Source organism: Protopterus annectens, chromosome 8.part1 (genome assembly GCF_019279795.1).
Source record: "Protopterus annectens isolate FY-2018-M chromosome 8.part1, PAN1.0, whole genome shotgun sequence".
NCBI classification, from domain to species: domain Eukaryota; kingdom Metazoa; phylum Chordata; order Ceratodontiformes; family Protopteridae; genus Protopterus; species Protopterus annectens.
The window spans coordinates 312,615,606-312,633,877 of record NC_056742.1 but is presented as its reverse complement, the minus strand read 5'-3'; the positions used below and the strand labels follow the sequence as shown (position 1 = coordinate 312,633,877).

At 39.6% G+C, this 18,272-nt stretch overlaps 1 protein-coding gene across 1 annotated transcript in view; it reads left to right on the top strand.

Moving 5' to 3' along the window:
- The window catches only part of GLG1 (golgi glycoprotein 1), a 3,171,999-nt gene that overhangs the window by 1,081,241 nt on the left and 2,072,486 nt on the right, over positions 1–18,272 (top strand). The window lies entirely within an intron of this gene.

The following is an 18,272-nucleotide window of genomic DNA, read 5'->3' as shown; positions in this document are numbered from 1 at the left end:
TCCTTCCTTATTTCCTGTAAGTATAGGAGCATCTCTTGGGGGTCAGTCTTTCCTTACCATATGTCTAAAAGAGGCCAGTGAGTTTTCTCTAAAGCAGACTATTAATCTGCGTACTTTCTTTCCAACCCCTCAAAACAAGGGTGAAAGACTTCACTCTGTGCGTGGGCAACTCCGATTGTCTTTGGATAAGACAAAATACATTAGGAAAACAGACTAGCTGTTTATTTGCTTTAAGGAAACCAAATTGGATAGTCTTGTCTCCAAGCAAACAGTTGCCAACTGGATTTCAAACTCCACTTTCATTTGTTGTTCCCATCTTGACAAATCCTTAACAGCTTTTCCACTAAAGCACTTCATTTCCTTTGTTAAAGGCTCCAGAGAAATTATTTTACGAGTGTTCTAGAGGCAGCCGCCTGGTCATCTATGCATGCTTTCACAAAACTCTGCAAGTTAGATGCTTTTTCTAGATCTAGATCATCTTTTTGTTAGATCTGTGCTGTGTGGATTGATAGACAGCTCCTCTGTTTCTGGTCCATCTGCCCTTTCTAACTGATAAGCATTAGGAATGACCAAGTTTTTGTGAAATACTGCAACACTGAAGTAAGAAAGGACATTGTATAATTGTGAAAGAACTTAACATAACAGTAGTTGTCTTGCTGATCATTGTTGTATTATTTCCCACCCAGCACCTCCCCCACTTTTTTCTAATGTTTGTTATGAATGCTCATGAGGGGGAGGCATTGATAATTTCCATGCCTTCCTCCTTATAGCGGACTTTAATCTTTTGAAAATTTTCCTTGGCTGACTGTAGGTTGTCTGGCTAAAAGATAGTCTGAGGATCTTGCTCTCATAAGTCCGATTTATGCAGTCTTTTACCAGTGGGCTTAGGTCATATGTTGTTCCTATAGCTGTATCGAAAGGCTTTTGGGTTTTGTGCCCTGGCCGGACATCCGGTTACTTCAAGACAACCCCATTAGTATTAGAATACTGCATCAGTGATCAGTTGGACATCTACTGTATGGCAAGTTCTTAAACAACTTGAGTTTCTTAACACCAGCAAACATAGCGTTTTTAGTCTCTTCACAAAGGTGTAAATGTTGCTGTTCTGTATCTCCCTTGTGTGAAAATCAATTCACTGTATTTTATCATGGTTTGAGTTCTCATTTTCGTTTTGTGATAGATGCTCCTCCCCACCAGCACCCAGTCACACTTCACTGGTGAGCAAAGTAAATGCACTGTAACCTGTCACTTAATCTCACCGATACCACAGTCTTCATCAGAGACTGACCTGCTTTTAAGAGAAACATCTTCATTTAGGACTGAAATGAGAATATAGGAGAGGCTTCTCTTCCACACGGAAACTTCTTGAGAGTCTAGAACTTACTGATTTAATTGTCCCCATTAGTGAACCAATAATGTCATGCTTGAATTGAGGAATTGCCAGTAACAGTTTGACTTCATCAGATCAGTTTAGTTCTGGAAATGTGTAGAAAATTAGTTCACATGAGGGATAATCTTTGGAGTTTTTCTCCAGTTCCAGAACAGATTAATTCATAATGTGCAACTTCTGTCACTGAGTCCGTTCAAATTGCCTTTAAGAAATGTGTACAGCATGTGGTTCTGCATTGCCTCAACACTGAGATGCATTCACTGATCATTGCCATTTCTTTTTGTATCTTCAGTCTTCATATGTGGATAGTATTAATTTAATTATCTTCATTCAAAGCTCGTCTGTTTATACTTAGTTTTTAGTGTGCTGTCAGTTAAGTATTCTACCTACCCAGTTAAGTAAGAACATACATTTGAATGTTGTCCTGTGGCATTAAAGTTTCTTACTATTTGTACCATGTCTTTGTTTAAACATCTTCATTAAATTATTACTTAAGACATAGGCGCACACTAACAGTTAAGGAAACCAGCCCTATTAAGATTTTTTTTAATGATTGTAAGGATTTGAGAATCTTGGTCACACCTGATTTCTCTTTTCTAAACAAGCAAAAAGGCTTCACGTTAGGACAGTATATCTGAAGCTGCTTTATAGAAATGATTATTTAATTCTTAGTAAAATTTATATCTGTCATGTTGGAATTTAACAGTGCATTTTGTATATATTCAAGAAGCCTGTTGAATTCAGTTGAGATTGTGCAAAGGAAATGTAGAAAAGTATTTCACGTAGATGAGTTTATTGAAAGGTAAGAAATTAAATTTGGTCCCTTTAAATTATAGATATTTTAGGAGTAAAATGTTCACTTTTAGGGTCTGTAATGGTGAGTTGTTACAGGCAAAATTTATATAATGTATTTTGTTACCAGCTCAAGATCACATAGGTTTGAGATTTACTTCTGTATAAATCACAGTAAGAGAAATGTAAGATATAACTGTATAATTCAAGATATGATGTCAATTTTCATTCTCTCGCCAACTGATGGATTCAGATCCGATTCCTTGGACCCAACTCGGCCGTTGCTAAAACTGTGGTAACCAAAACTCTTGAGCTTCTCCCTTACCCAACCCCAAGTACCTCGGATCTTGTTCGCCACTCTAAGCAAAAGTACATGGTGGCAGGTATTGTGAATTTTTCTGTTTTCTTAGCGAAACTTGCCAAATTCTTTGTATTCTTTAATCCCTTACCTAATTGCCTACCTTATTACTGTTTTTCTAGTTAAAATATCTTTCTTGTCCCTCTTCCTTCTGTACAAATTTGTACCTTCGAGTACTATTAGTTTTCTGTTTTTGTGCACTTTGTGTGGTTTTCTTATTACCATTGCTGGTAATTTGTCTATTCCTTTAAAAAAAAAAAAAAAAAAAAAATATATATATATATATATATATATATATATATATATATATATATATGGGTTCCGTTCAGAAGCTCGAAATACTGAAGTCTCGAATTTCAGCATTTCGAGCCCAAGAAGCCAAATCCACATAATAGCAAAAGTTTAGAGGTGCGAAATACAAAACCTCGAATATTGGAGGTTTTAAATTTTAGCTTCTAAAGTTCTGCTATGGTTATATATTCAGGTAAGTGTGTTTTAAGGGGTTTGGGTAGGGGCTGTGTTTTGTTGCTGTGATGTGTGTATGCTAAGATAAAGTAGCTTGTGTGGTGTTTTTTGTGTGTTTGTATGTAGTTCGACCTCTGAGTGACAATATTTAAGTAGGGCGTTGCAGCCCCCCCCCCATGGGGAGTGCAGGGGTGCTTGCCCCCCTGCTTTCATGTAGTTGAGTGATTGTGTGTGTTTGTGTGTGGTGGTGTGTGTGTGCGCGTGTAGTAAAACTGCGAAATTCAAAACTTCGGTATTCGAGGATTTGAATTTTGTGGTTTAGTTTTCGTTTTGTGAATTCCACTTCTTGGGCTTGAGGTACTGAAATTCGAGATTTCAGTATTTTGAGCTTCTGAAGTGAATCCAGATATATATATATATATTGAATATTCTTATCAGAATTTGTATGTTTCTTCATTGTTTCCTACCATGGCAGAGAAAGAAGGGAGTCCAACTGAATTCAAAAAATGTATCAAGTGTTGGGCACAAGATTCCATTATTGTATGCCCACTCTTTGTGTGTATTGTATGGCACCTTTCCATTTACCAAAAGACTGCTCTTTGTCACACGTTTAACCCTAAAGACCTGGTAGAAAGAAAAAATTGATTTTAAAAGGACTTTTTCCTTCTTTCATAGTGGCTTTATCTGGATCTGTCTCCCCTAAAAAAATCTAAAAGGTCTAAATCTCCTTCTCTGAGCCCTTCTGCGTCTTCCTCTAAGGCTTTACAGTAACCTAGAAAAAGGCCTGATCTGACTTCTCCTTCGGATCCTAATGGAAAAAAGTCTAAATTTTCAGATCCGACTTCAACCTCAGATTCAAAGCACACACAAAAAGATTGGATTTGTATTGTAACCTTAAATACTTTTCTTGGAAGACAATTTTTCTGGTAGCTATTGCTTTTGCCAGATGAATTTTTAAAATTCAAGCATTGTCCTCAAAACCTCTGTACTTGATAATTCACAAGGATAGAGTTGTGTTATGAACTACATCATGAACTAATGCATCCTTTCTTTTCCTAAGGTGATGTCAGAATTCAGTATCAATCAGTCCATTAATTTGTCAGTATTCTTTCATAAATATGCTAGCAAGGTGAATACATGCTACATTTATTGGATGTTCAGACAATTATGTTTTTACCTAAGTAGAACAAAAGACATCAGAAAATCTGACCAATTTTGCAAGTTGCCAAAGTAAGTTTAGCCAGATGGCTTAGTTGTCTGTATTTCATTTGTTTATAATAAAGTGGGTATTAGCTTATCATTATGGGCCTGTTCAACTAGATCCATGACAACTTCCTCAGTTTTTTGGTCTAGAATGTCCATCGGATGAGATATTTGCTCAACAGCAACTTGGGCCACTTCCCATGTCTTTGTTACTCATTACAAATTGGATTTGGTCTCCAGAAGTACAGCAGCATTTGGTTCAGCCATGCTTGGGAATATCCTTCCTTGAGTCCACCCGGGAGCTTAAGCACTTGGGGACTCTCTCCCATCAGTTGAGGATAGAATGAAAATTGACAACTTCAGATAAAGAAGTTATGCACTTACCATAACATTGTGTTCCATTATCATTCTTCCTCAGTTCCCCACCAACCAACTCACATCCTTTGAAAACTCTTGAAAGATTAAGTGGTTAATGAATATTACTGTTCTTTAAATTGAGCTCCAGATAGTCTTCCTCTTTGCAAATATTTCCTTTATAGTAAAATCAAACAAGCTGAGGTACTTGAGGTTGGAGCATTATGGGTAAGGGAGAAGCTCAAGAGTTTTTGGTTGCCACAAGCTTTAACAATGGCTGATTTGGATCAGAGAGGTCGAATCCCAACCCATCAGTTGAGGAAGAATGAAAATGGACAACGCAGATGGAATGTTGAGTACATAACATCTTTTTATTACTGGATTTTGGAATAAAATTACTTGTAAAACGCAGCTTTCACCTTACTTAGGATTATTTAAGGCGTGTTTAGATGATTAGATAGGATTTGAAGTTCATACTATGATTGATTAATCTGTGATCTTTGATGGCCCTCAGGCCTGAACACTGTGTAGTTAACTATGCAAAGCTTTTGTCTTATGTGCACACTGTTTGGTATACTAATCTTTTATACAATTGTTTTGCATCTCCATTTAAATCGGTCACATTTTTTTTCCAAGACTTTTTTGCTTTAACGAAAACCCTCAAACAAAAAAACTAAATACATTTTCAGTATGCTGCCATCCCATGCTAACATAGAACAAATGCACAAAAAATATGTACTTTTTCACAACCCACCGGATAGGAACTACTGCCGAAATCAACATCTGCATCCACGGCCATTACCTAATCTAAAATTAAGATTACCCATGCTAAAGTGCATGTTACAGCCCATGTTCCCACTTAAACCGATTGAGGTCTGTTTTTTTCGTTAACTCTGTTCCCTTCCCAGATGTGAAATAACTGCTTACATGATTTCAGAAACCATAAAGTTTTAGCCATAAGAAAAAGTGTCCTACTGGATGTCTTTTAAGTAAAACTGGATTGTACACTGTTCTGTTAAATGTGTTTAAACAGTAAAAAAACCCAAAATGAGAAACAGTCCACCAAAATGTAATACACAGGCCAAATAGCTGTTTCTCTGTGGTGGATTCAAGATGCAAAACACAGAAGTAGAATGCAAATGAATAAGTAATTCTTCTTTATTTAAATTGGTTGAGCGCTTTCATCTAAACAAATGTAGATTTCATCAGAACAATGAACTGCCCTTAGGGAAACCTTTATATAAGAATCTTATAAACTTAATTACTTAATTGAATAAGTGCATACATTCCATTTAAAGTGCTAGTGCTTCATTTCTTAATACATTCCATAATACATATATTGATACATGTTTTAAAACGTAATTTAAAAACAAACTTATTGCTCCTGCATAGTATGCTAACCTTGTGAACCATTGAAACTTAAAAACCTTAAAAACATTTACTAATGTTGACTATGTTTACTATTGTTAAGCTCAAAAATATAAAAATGCCCATCATTAAGCATCCCTAACAGTATTTGAAAAACATAAAATATATATTATATTATAATTAATATGACTTGTACAATCCTCTCATTTAAATATGAATATATGTATAAGAATTCATAAACCAAGAGTGATGGTAATAGTGAAATAAGTGGGTGCATACCCATACCCCCTCTACCAATGCAACAGTCATCACTAGTCCGAAGCCTTAATGGGGCCAACTTCATTTTACATGTTATTGGCTAGAATCGGTTTCACTGATATGTGGTCATTAAGCCCTGGTGGGGTAGAGGCATTTAATTTTAGTTGCCATCTAGTCTCCAACTCTCCTAATTTTTTCCTTACATCTCCTCCCCTAGGATTAGATGAGGCTACATCTAATATAGCAAAGTGGAACAAATTGCAATTAGTACTCTCCTGCATATGCCTCCACAGGGCATTCTTGACATCTTTCTTCCAAATGCAGTAATAGTGGTCATATATCCTTTGCCTTAGGGCCCTGTCTGTCTTACCCACGTAATAGCAATGACAGGTGGAGCACATTGCTAAATAGACAACGTGGGTAGTCCTACAATTTCCTTTCTTGAAATTTATTTCTGTCCTTGTGACATTTTTTACTATGGTACTCTTCGTGGTACATATATATCTACACTGATTGCATGTACCACATTTAGTTGTCCCTGTGTTACCCCTACAATTATTAGCTGTTTGCATTTTTCTTTCAAGTTCCCTTTTTAGATTGTCCCCATTTCTGGATACAAACCTAGGTGTATCTCCCACTATTTCTATTATTTTCGTGTCAGTCTTTAATATGTTCCAATTCTCCCTCATAATTCTTTTGATATTTGCTGTCCAAGGGGTATATTGCAATATACATGCTCTAGTGTAACTGACTTCCGTCCCCCTGTTGTTAACTTCTGCACTGTATGTGTGTAGTAGGGGTCCTTTTCCTAACAGGGGTATATATTTTTTGCCCCATTCTTTAAGCACATAACTAGTCACATCCGTCACTAATTCTCTAGGGTAACCCCTCTGAATAAACATGTCACCAATATTCCTAAGTTCACTTATGAGGTCCTCGTGGTCGGATGTCATCCTAGCAGCCCTTATACATTGTCCTTTGATTATACTTCTTTTCTGATTGGTAGGGTGAGAGCTGCTATATTCCAAGTAGCTGTTGCTAAATGTGTCTTTCCTTTATATTCTACTTTTCATCTTACCTTCATTTATTGTAATGAGAGTATCTAAATAAGCTATCTGGTGAGATTCTGGTGAGAAAAAAAAAATTTAAGGTAGAGGATTGTATTATAGATGTCAAAAAGTACTTGAGGAAATTAAATTTAGCGGTACTATTTGACAAAGAAAAAAATAAGAAATCTAGCAACCCAGTATTTAAAAAGAAGAGCATATATACCCCACCACTCAATAGTGTACTTGGGTTATATGAAAAAATGGTAATTGATGATATATATAAATATAGTAATAAAATTAATAATACTAAAATTAGGTACAATCTGACCATTTCAGAGGGCAAAGCCCTTAAGGAGTTACAAGAGAATTATAAGGTAAGAATAATGAAACCAGACAAAGGAGGAGGAATTGTATTATATGGTCAGGAAGAATACAAGAAAAAAATCAAGGAAATCTTATTGAAGTCTGGGAATTATGAAATATCATCAAAAAACGAAGTGAATACTGGGTACAACAAAATCAATTTATATCTGGAAGACCTTTTAATAGATGAAAGAATTAGTGGTGAGCTATACGAGTTCCTCAAAGTGGATTCACCTATCATTAGCACTATGGTAGGTATTCCCAAAATCCACAAAAATGTAACAGACCCCCCTTTCAGACCGATCATTTCAGGAAACAAAGCTAAAACTTTTAATTTAGGCAAGGTAGTGGACGGATGGCTCAAACCCTTATACAAGTCTTACAAACATGCCATCCAAGACTCTTGGGATTTTTTAGGGAGACTTAATGATGACATGCTAACACCTGATGCTCTTTTAGTAACCATAGATGTGGTCGATCTATTCTCAAGCATTCCACAAGACGATGGACTGCTTAGGTTGGAAAGGTCAATGGAAAAATCAGGGATGTTCTCAAGGGACAAAATCCAGCTCACAGTAGAATTCATGGAACTTGTACTGAAACGCAACTATATAATGTTCGAAGATGAATATTACATACAAGTCAAAGGAGTAGCAATGGGGGCAGCTTGTGCCCCCATTTTTTCCAACATATATTTAAGTGACTGGGAAGAAGAGCACATTTTTGGTAATAACAAATATCAAGCGATCTCATGTTATTACAGGTTTTTGGATGACATTTTTTTGATTTGGAAGAGGAATAGAATTGAATTAGAAGACTTTATGAGGTACCTAAATTCTAGGAATAATTATTTAAAATTCACTTATACAGTGGAATCTCACCAGATAGCTTATTTAGATACTCTCATTACAATAAATGAAGGTAAGATGAAAAGTAGAATATACAGGAAAGACACATTTAGCAACAGCTACTTGGAATATAGCAGCTCTCACCCTACCAATCAGAAAAGAAGTATAATCAAAGGACAATGTATAAGGGCTGCTAGGATGACATCCGACCACGAGGACCTCATAAGTGAACTTAGGAATATTGGTGACATGTTTATTCAGAGGGGTTACCCTAGAGAATTAGTGACGGATGTGACTAGTTATGTGCTTAAAGAATGGGGCAAAAAATATATACCCCTGTTAGGAAAAGGACCCCTACTACACACATACAGTGCAGAAGTTAACAGGGGGACGGAAGTCAGTTACACTAGAGCATGTATATTGCAATATACCCCTTGGACAGCAAATATCAAAAGAATTAAGAGGGAGAATTGGAACATATTAAAGACTGACACGAAAATAATAGAAATAGTGGGAGATACACCTAGGTTTGTATCCAGAAATGGGGACAATCTAAAAAGGGAACTTGAAAGAAAAATGCAAACAGCTAATAATTGTAGGGGTAACACAGGGACAACTAAATGTGGTACATGCAATCAGTGTAGATATATATGTACCACGAAGAGTACCATAGTAAAAAATGTCACAAGGACAGAAATAAATTTCAAGAAAGGAAATTGTAGGACTACCCACGTTGTCTATTTAGCAATGTGCTCCACCTGTCATTGCTATTACGTGGGTAAGACAGACAGGGCCCTAAGGCAAAGGATATATGACCACTATTACTGCATTTGGAAGAAAGATGTCAAGAATGCCCTGTGGAGGCATATGCAGGAGAGTACTAATTGCAATTTGTTCCACTTTGCTATATTAGATGTAGCCACATCTAATCCTAGGGGAGGAGATGTAAGGAAAAAATTAGGAGAGTTGGAGACTAGATGGCAACTAAAATTAAATGCCTCTACCCCACCAGGGCTTAATGACCACATATCAGTGAAACCGATTCTAGCCAATAACATGTAAAATGAAGTTGGCCCCATTAAGGCTTCGGACTAGTGATGACTGTTGCATTGGTAGAGAGGGTATGGGTATGCACCCACTTATTTCACTATTACCATCACTCTTGGTTTATGAATTCTTATACATATATTCATATTTAAATGAGAGGATTGTACAAGTCATATTAATTATAATATAATATATATTTTATGTTTTTCAAATACTGTTAGGGATGCTTAATGATGGGCATTTTTATATTTTTGAGCTTAATAGTAAACATAGTCAACATTAGTAAATGTTTTTAAGGTTTTTAAGATGTCCTTCATGGATGCATCTGCAGTCATAACAAGTGGGTTGTCCTGTCGTCAGGCAGCCCTGCAGTCGGCCGGATTCCAAAGTCCGGGTCCGCTTCGCTGATGTCGCACTCCACCCGACGTCATCTCTGTTGGTCTTCGGGTATAAAAGCATCAGCCGACGCCATTTTCCTCAGTCTTTCTTGCCGCGTGGCGCCCGAAGCAGAAGCTGTTCGCAAGTGCCGGTCGGTCGGATCCAGAGATTACTTCTACCGAATACTACTTCGAAGACTTCTAAAGCTAAGTACCCCGTTGGGGACTCTTTCTTGCCTCAGCCGATGTCAGAAAAAGTTAACAATTGTTTAACCTGTGGGAAACAAATACCTCATAAAGATTTCCACTCTTACTGTCTGCCTTGTTTAGGCCCAGCCCACGACGTAGCAGCCTGTTCGGCCTGTGCCTCTTTCAACCGACGAACGCTTAGGCGTCGGTCGGAGTTTGCAGAACAGTTTTTCGGTCCTGATTTTGCGTACATTATGCCGTCGGATCCTCCGACTACCCCCAAAAAACACAAAGATAAAGACCGACACTCGCGGTCCGCGGTTTCGGCCGAAACCACGGTAAAGCAAACCGCGAATGTCTCGGTTTCAGCCGAAACCGAGAAAACTGCTCAAAGTACAGCTGAACCTATTCTTACAACTGAGGCCCCTGCTACAACTCTTGAATCGACCTCAGAAATTTTACCCACTACGGTGGTTGACTTATCAGACACCATCCCCTTGGATGTCTCTACCCCAGCACGTGGTGCTGCTAGGCCTCCAGCTGCCATGTCCATTAAGGCCTTCGCCAGGGCTAAAGCAGCCAAGACTACTAAAACAGTGCCTGTTAAACCCCCCACATCCAGGCCCTCTTCTAGTTCTCAAATGCTTTCTTTGGCAGAAGATTTAATTTCTTTAATTAGAGGATCTCAATCTCACCCAGACAGGGCCTCTCAGCCCCAGAGAAGAGACCTAGGGCAGAGCCCCTGAGCCAGTGTCTTCTGATGATTCTGCTGATGAATCAGACATAACTGACCAGCCTGAGGCTCCCTTCTCCAATTTTGAAGATTCTGATGCTGAAGAATCCATTCCAGCTGCTTCCCCACCAGAAGAATTCTCCTTTGGGGAAACCTTGCATGCCATGCGAGAACAGTTCCAATGGCAGCAACAGGATTTTTCAGACTCCAGAAAAGACTTAGGACCTTTCTGCACCTCCCACAGCACAGGCCCTTAGCTATACCTCCTGTTCTCTCTGTGGTGGATGATGCTTTCAATGATGTTTGCTCCGCTCCAGATTCTTTACCCCAGCCCCTGCCAAACCAGACAGATTTTACAGGGTGCCAGATACTCATCACCACCTTTACAAGGCCCCACTTGCAGACCCAGAAACTATATCCCAGGGTCCCAAGGCAGTAGCGACCACAGCTAAAAACCCTATTCCTTCTGAAAGGGAAGCAAGGTCACTAGACAGATGGGGTAAAAGGTCTACACTTCAGCTACTCTCTCAGCTAGAGCTTTAAACTGTCAGTTTCACATGATACAATACCAAGAGTTTATGCTTGATCAGTTAACTAAAAACTAACCACTGATGAATCTCTTGATAAGAAATATGTATTAGAGATGGTAAATAACATACAACAGGTTAGCAACCATTCCTTAAAATGTGGCTATGATGCACTGGAGGCTTCATTTAGATCAGCCATGACAGGCACAGTGATAAGAAGGCATGCATGGCTAAAGGAACAAGCTTTACCGGATCATGTTAAAGCTAAGTTGCTAGATGCTCCTATGGACAAGACAAGTTTGTTTGGTACACCTGCCCAGCAGGTTATGAAGAAAATGGAAGAAAAGGCAAAATCTGTTCAAACTGTTAAAGATTTCTTGCAGGTTCAACCCCCAAGGTTTAGCAGGAACTGGCCTGCCAAAAATTGGTCCTTTCCTGACGCCACAAAATTTCAAAGGGGCAGGAATAGACGCTCCAGAGGCAGAAACCAATCCAGAGGAGGTGCCTACAGAGGACGACAGTGGCAAGGTAACAACAGAGGCACAGACACAGCCACTGCCACTACATCAGCACAACCACAGTGACTTAATCCTAAATCCGCCTACCAGGGAACAAATAGCAGCTCCTCTAGGCGGAAAGTTAACCTTATTTTCAAAGAACTGGCACTACATAACAAAAGACAAGTGGATTTTACAAACCATAGATCAAGGTTACCGGTTTCACTTCCACACTTTACCAGTCAAAGAGGAATGCCAAATCTACCTCCAAATCAAAAACAGAGGCTCTACGCCAGATAATGGAGTTAGCAAACATGAGAGCTGTGGAAAGAGTGCCAACAGCAGAACAAGGAAAGGGTTCTACTCCAGACTATTCCTAGTTCCAAGAAAGGAAAAAGTTGGAGACCAATTCTCGACCTGTCCACCTTAAATACATACATCATTGTCCCAAAATTCAAAATGCTGACCCTACAGCAACTTCTTCCCATGCTGGGCAAGGAGTCTTGGCTGGTAACTCTAGATCTCAAGGAGGCATACCTGCACGTCCCCATTCGACCAATCTGCAGAAGATACCTCAGATTTCTTGCAGGATCAGAGCACTATCAATTCTCAGCATTGCCCTTTGGCTTATCTACTGCGCCCAGAGTATCCACAAAATGCCTGGCATCAGTAATCGCCCATTGCAGACTACAGGGAATTCAAATTTACCCATACCTGGACGACTGCCTGCTACAAGGGGACAACAAAAGCAAGCTGACAACAGATTTACAAAGGGTCATTTACTTGCTACAAGGACTGGGATACACAGTCAATTTACAAAAGTCAAGGCTGATACCATCCCAAACAAGGACATTCTTGGGCGCAGAATTGGACACAGTACAACAAATGGCATTCCTGACTACAGAAAAACAAAAAGAACTTCCTCTTTACTTCTTGGCACTTACAAAACTGAACAAGTTAACAGCAAGAAAAGTTCTGCAGGCCTTGGGCTTCATGGCATCATGCATAATCTTGGTCCCATTTGCCAGACTACATATGAGGAAACTACAGTGGTACCTAAAGAATTTATGGTCCCAACACAGACACAGTCTAGAAACAGAAATCCCACTAATTCCATGCTTAAAACAGGAGTTCCTATGGTGGGCTCAGGCATGCCAGTCAAACCCAGGCCTACCCTTTCGCAGATGTCAACCAAGCCAGACCATCACAACAGACGCTTCAGACCTAGGATGGGGCCCACATGCTGGACAAATGCGTGCAAGGATTGCGGACACAGGATCAACTTCACCTGCACATCAATCTAAAAGAAATGCTGGCAGTAAAACTGGCAATCCAAAAGTTCAAACCATTTCTCAGAGGGCCAGTTGATGATAAGGACAGACAACACCACAGTCATGTGGTACATCAACAAACAGGGAGGCACTCATTCATACCCCTATGCAGAATGACCTTGGAGCTGTGGACCCTGGCACTCAGCTACAACATTCAGTTACAGGCAATATTTGTACCGGGAAAGACAGTACTCTAGCAGACATATTAAGCAGAACCACCGGATGCCCACGAATGGAAGCTGCACCGGACATCTTCAAGACCATCTCAAGAAATGGGGAATGCCACAGATAGACCTATTCGCATCACCTCTCAATCACCAGCTCAAAAATTCTGCACAAGGACATTCCACCCACTAGCATGGAAAGTGGACTCACTCTCCTTCAACTGGAAAGGCCTAACAGCATATGCATTCCCACCTCTTCCTTTGATACACAAGGTACTACTAAAAATCAAGGAAGAACGTCCAAGGATAATCCTGATAGCTCCAAACTGGCCAAGACAACACTGGTACCCACTACTGAAGAGCATGTCTCGGAACAATATGTGGCCAATACCCCTGATGCCTTTGATGTTAACTCAGAACAACTACAGCATCATACATCCAAACCTACAAACGCTGCAACTGACTGCATGGAACATCACATAGCAGCAGCTAATCCAGAACTTTCCCAAAGAGTTAAAGACATTATTCTTGAAGCACGCAGACCTTCAACAAGAAGGAACTATGCTGGAAAATGGAAAAGGTTTGTCATTTGGAGTACGGAAAGAGGAAAAGATGTGTCAAACATAGATATGCCTAACATTCTGGAGTATCTGGCGAACTTCTTCATTCAGGCCTGTCCTACTCCTCCATCAGGATACATGCATCAGCTATTTCAGCAGAATACAGCTTTGATCCACCTGTTTTTCGCACCCTTTGCTCAGGCAGTTCCTCAGAGGAATCAAGAATGTAAAACCTCCAAGGAAACCACCATTACCAGCTTGGGATTTAAACTTTGTGCTAGAAAAGTTGACACTATCACCCTTTGAACCAGCAGCAACAGCAGACCTACAACACCTGTCGTGGAAAACTGCTTTCCTACTGGCAATTACTTCAGCAAGGAGGGTTTCAGAACTACAGGCCTTAATGGCAGTGCAACCCTTCCTAATCTTCCACCAAGATAGAGTGTCCATGAGGACTAATCCTACATTTATGCCCAAGGTGGTATCCAGAGTGTCTTTAAACCAGGCAATCCACCTACCTACCTTCTTTCCCAACCCACAAAACAGAGGGAAAGAATACTGCATACCTTGGATGTACATAGACAGCTACGCTACTACTTGGACAGAACAAAAATAGCAGAAAGACTGACCAACTTTTGTAGCCTATGCAACAGGAAGGGAAGGAAAAGCTATTTCCAAACAGACAATCTCCAAATGGATAGGAAATTGCATACGATACTGTTACTCCTTCCATGGAAAACCAATTCCACAGAACATAAGACCTCATTCTACAAGGGCAACAGCCACTACCACAGCCTTCTTACGAGGAGTGGCAACCAAAGACATTATTGAGGCGGCTACTTGGACCTCCGTGCATACATTTGCCAAGCATTATAATTTGCCTCTATATTCCAGATCCCGAGCAGGGTTTGCCACTGCTGTACTGCAAGGGATCCTAAACACACCATAATCTACTTTTATCCTCCTCCCGTAGTTGGCTATGGTATTCTACCCACTTGTTATGACTGCAGATGCATCCATGAAGGACATAGTACAGTTTTGTACCTACCATAAATGTAGATGTCCGAACTGGATAGCATCTGCAGTCAGGATTACCCTCCCTCCTTCCCGTCTGTGGTACTCCTAGGGTGTTTACCCTCCTAATAGCTAGCTGTTGGGGGGGAGTCTTTTATGGTGTATTTGTTTGTATATATGTACATATATGCTTATTGCTGTGTTTACCTCTACCTATTTGGAAACATTGGCATCTATCCAAATTTTTAGCCTGCAAGAGGGCTACTGGCATCTGGGGCAAGAAACACTGAGGAAAATGGCGTCGGCTGATGCTTTTATACCCGAAGACCAACAGAGATGACGTCGGGTGGAGTGCGACATCAGCCGAAGCCGGACCCGGACTTTGGAATCCGGCCGACTGCAGGGCTGCCTGACGACAGGACAACCCACTTGTTATGACTGCAGATGCTATCCAGTTCGGACATCTACATTTATGGTAGGTACAAAACTGTACTTTTCAATGGTTCACAAGGTTAGCATACTATGCAGGAGCAATAAGTTTGTTTTTAAATTACGTTTTAAAACATGTATCAATATATGTATTATGGAATGTATTAAGAAATGAAGCACTAGCACTTTAAATGGAATGTATGCACTTATTCAATTAAGTAATTAAGTTTATAAGATTCTTATACAAAGGTTTCCCTAAGGGCAGTTCATTGTTCTGATGAAATCTACATTTGTTTAGATGAAAGCGCTCAACCAATTTAAATAAAGAAGAATTACTTATTCATTTGCATTCTACTTCTGTGTTTTGCATCTTGAATCCACCACAGAGAAACAGCTATTTGGCCTGTGTATTACACAAATGTGTTTAAACAGTAAGAGTGCTAGGGGTGGCTACTATCTTTTCATTTCCCATAATTTCAAACTTTATTTTTCATTTAGCTGCTTGCAGTTGTATTTTTGCATTTTGTATTTTCCCTCAACAGAGTGCTTAGAGCTATCAAGATTAATTGCTTGTACTTGCTGACATCTTGTTTCCATATAAACATATTCTTTTCATTATTTGTCTGACATCTCATGCCTATTTGCATAAAAGGCACAGACTTTAATCTAAATATGCACCCTTGCAAACACAAGGAGAAATTCTTAATTCTGCATATAATCAGTGCATTTTTTACCCCACCCCAGCAGCCCAAATTCACAACATTATCTTAACTTCAACTTGCTTCTGTCCAACCTTTATCTTACTAGGTAAAACCTATATTTTTTGCAACAAAGAAAAAGTACGTGTTTACTTTAAGGTCTTCACTACATACAGCAGTCTCTGAAAATAATCTCCCAATATTTAAAATACCCTTGTCTGCACAGTATGCAAAACTGCTTTACAATATAACAAGCAGTTTGTCATGAGTTCTATACAAATACCAAGAAAAGCAAAACGTTTTTACTTCTTTTTGGACAATTTAGTGTCCTTGTAAACATTGACAAATGGGTATGTTCTTTACAATCCTAACCACAAGTTTAACAAAGTCAACATAATTCATCTTTCCTCGGCCACTTTTTTTTTAAAGGTATATTTCATATGTATGTGATGTTTTATAATCTCCCATTTATTCACCAGTTTCATTGTTGATTTCGTCTTGATAGGCTTGCCACCCCTTCGTTTTTTCCGGACTATCAGGAAATCAAACTGATTCTCCGGTAGTCCGGAAAACACTGTACAAACTCCGGTATTCTGTTTCAAAAAGGAAACAGACTATCGGAGTTTGTAAATCGGCTGATTTACTATGCTTTCTTACAGAAAAGCATAGCAAATCAGCCAAAAGCAGGCGGCGGGAGCAAAAAAAAGAGGGCGTTCCCGTTGATCGGCTGATTTACTATGCTTTTCTTACAGAAAAGCATAGCAAATCAGCCAAAAGCAGGCGGCGGGAACGAAAAAAGAGGGCGTTCCCGTTGAGTGATGCTGTCGTGACATCACAAAATGGGCGGTATGTTGGCGGGAGAGGGGGTGGGGCGGGGTTACTGGTGACGCGAGGGGCGTGGCGTGGCTCCGGTTTTAGCCGTGAACGAAGGTGGCAACCCTATGTCTTGATAATATCAATGTCCCAACACCAAACTCTGGTTCAAGTCCAGGGTACTCTCCCCGAGTCTTTTAGTCATTTCCTGTGTTTTCTCTCGCTGTTTCTGTCCCTCAAGCATTTTCCAGTAAAAACTCTGAGCTGTGTCAGAAAAATGAGTAGCAGCGACCCCTTCTGCTCACTGGCTCACTTTTTGTTGCATCAACTTTATTTCCTTCTCTGCATAATCTGATTCCAAAAATGCCTTTTATCCTCCAAAAATAATATGAAGACTGATATAGCAGCTTGAATCTCTGACCTGCTTGTCAACATCCCCTGATCAGTGGGATCAATTTGCTTGTCATCTGCCTGCTGTACAGTGAATAATCATTTTCCACAAGCATTCTGTCTGTGATTTTAATACTTCTTCCTTTGTGCCATAGTTTTGTCAGTATCAACTCTTTTTGCTGGTATGGTTGCATCTTTTCAAATCTGCATCTTGTCTGCTTTCTCACAGCCAAGTTTGTAGCTTATGTGTGATACGTCTTTTTAATTTATAAGTACTGCTGTGGAACACCATTTGCTTGCTTGTGCTTTCATGAAATTAATAGTCTGTGCCTTCCAATTTCTCTTGTACAGCAGAAAATGTCAGGTTTTCTTTGTTGCACTTTCTAACACTTTTTTGAAAGGCAATTTTTGAAAGCTTCATACTCTGCCAACCTTTTCATTTCAACCTCTATTTTTTTTCAGTTTTTCACTTCATTCGAATAACTATTTAGCTTCCATTTTTCAGCCTTTTGTTCTTTGATTTGGTATATCCCTTAAGCTTTTCATTTATTTTATTCATTTTTGAGTATATTTGATCTATTTTTTTCTTCAAATCAGGAAGACCGCTCTTGTACCAGAGCTGAAGCTTGAACTAGTTTCTGCTGAACAGCTGCGGGATTCTTCCCAGCCATTATTTTCTTGTCAGCTTTTCTGGTTGATTTTCTTTTAGATTCTACAAATTTCTTTGCTGGAATCCAGGTGGTGTATTTACGAGTCAGTAACTGAAATTTACCGAAAATGACATTTTCGCTGGCCCTTTTTTTCTCAGTTGCACTCTTCGCATTGGAAGATACTGCGGTGGTGGTGCTGCGGTAGCATTGTCGCCTCATAGGAAGACGTTGTCCCGTTCGATTCTCAGCTAGAGTGTCTTGCGTGTGGAGGCATACGTGAATGGGGCGTGCCTTAGTTGAAGGTTATGCGTCAGGGCTGGTAACCCAGTACGTAAAAAATCCACTACCAATCATTAGCCGACCGGAGTTCCGCTGTGGCGACCCCTAACCGGGAAAAGCCGAAAG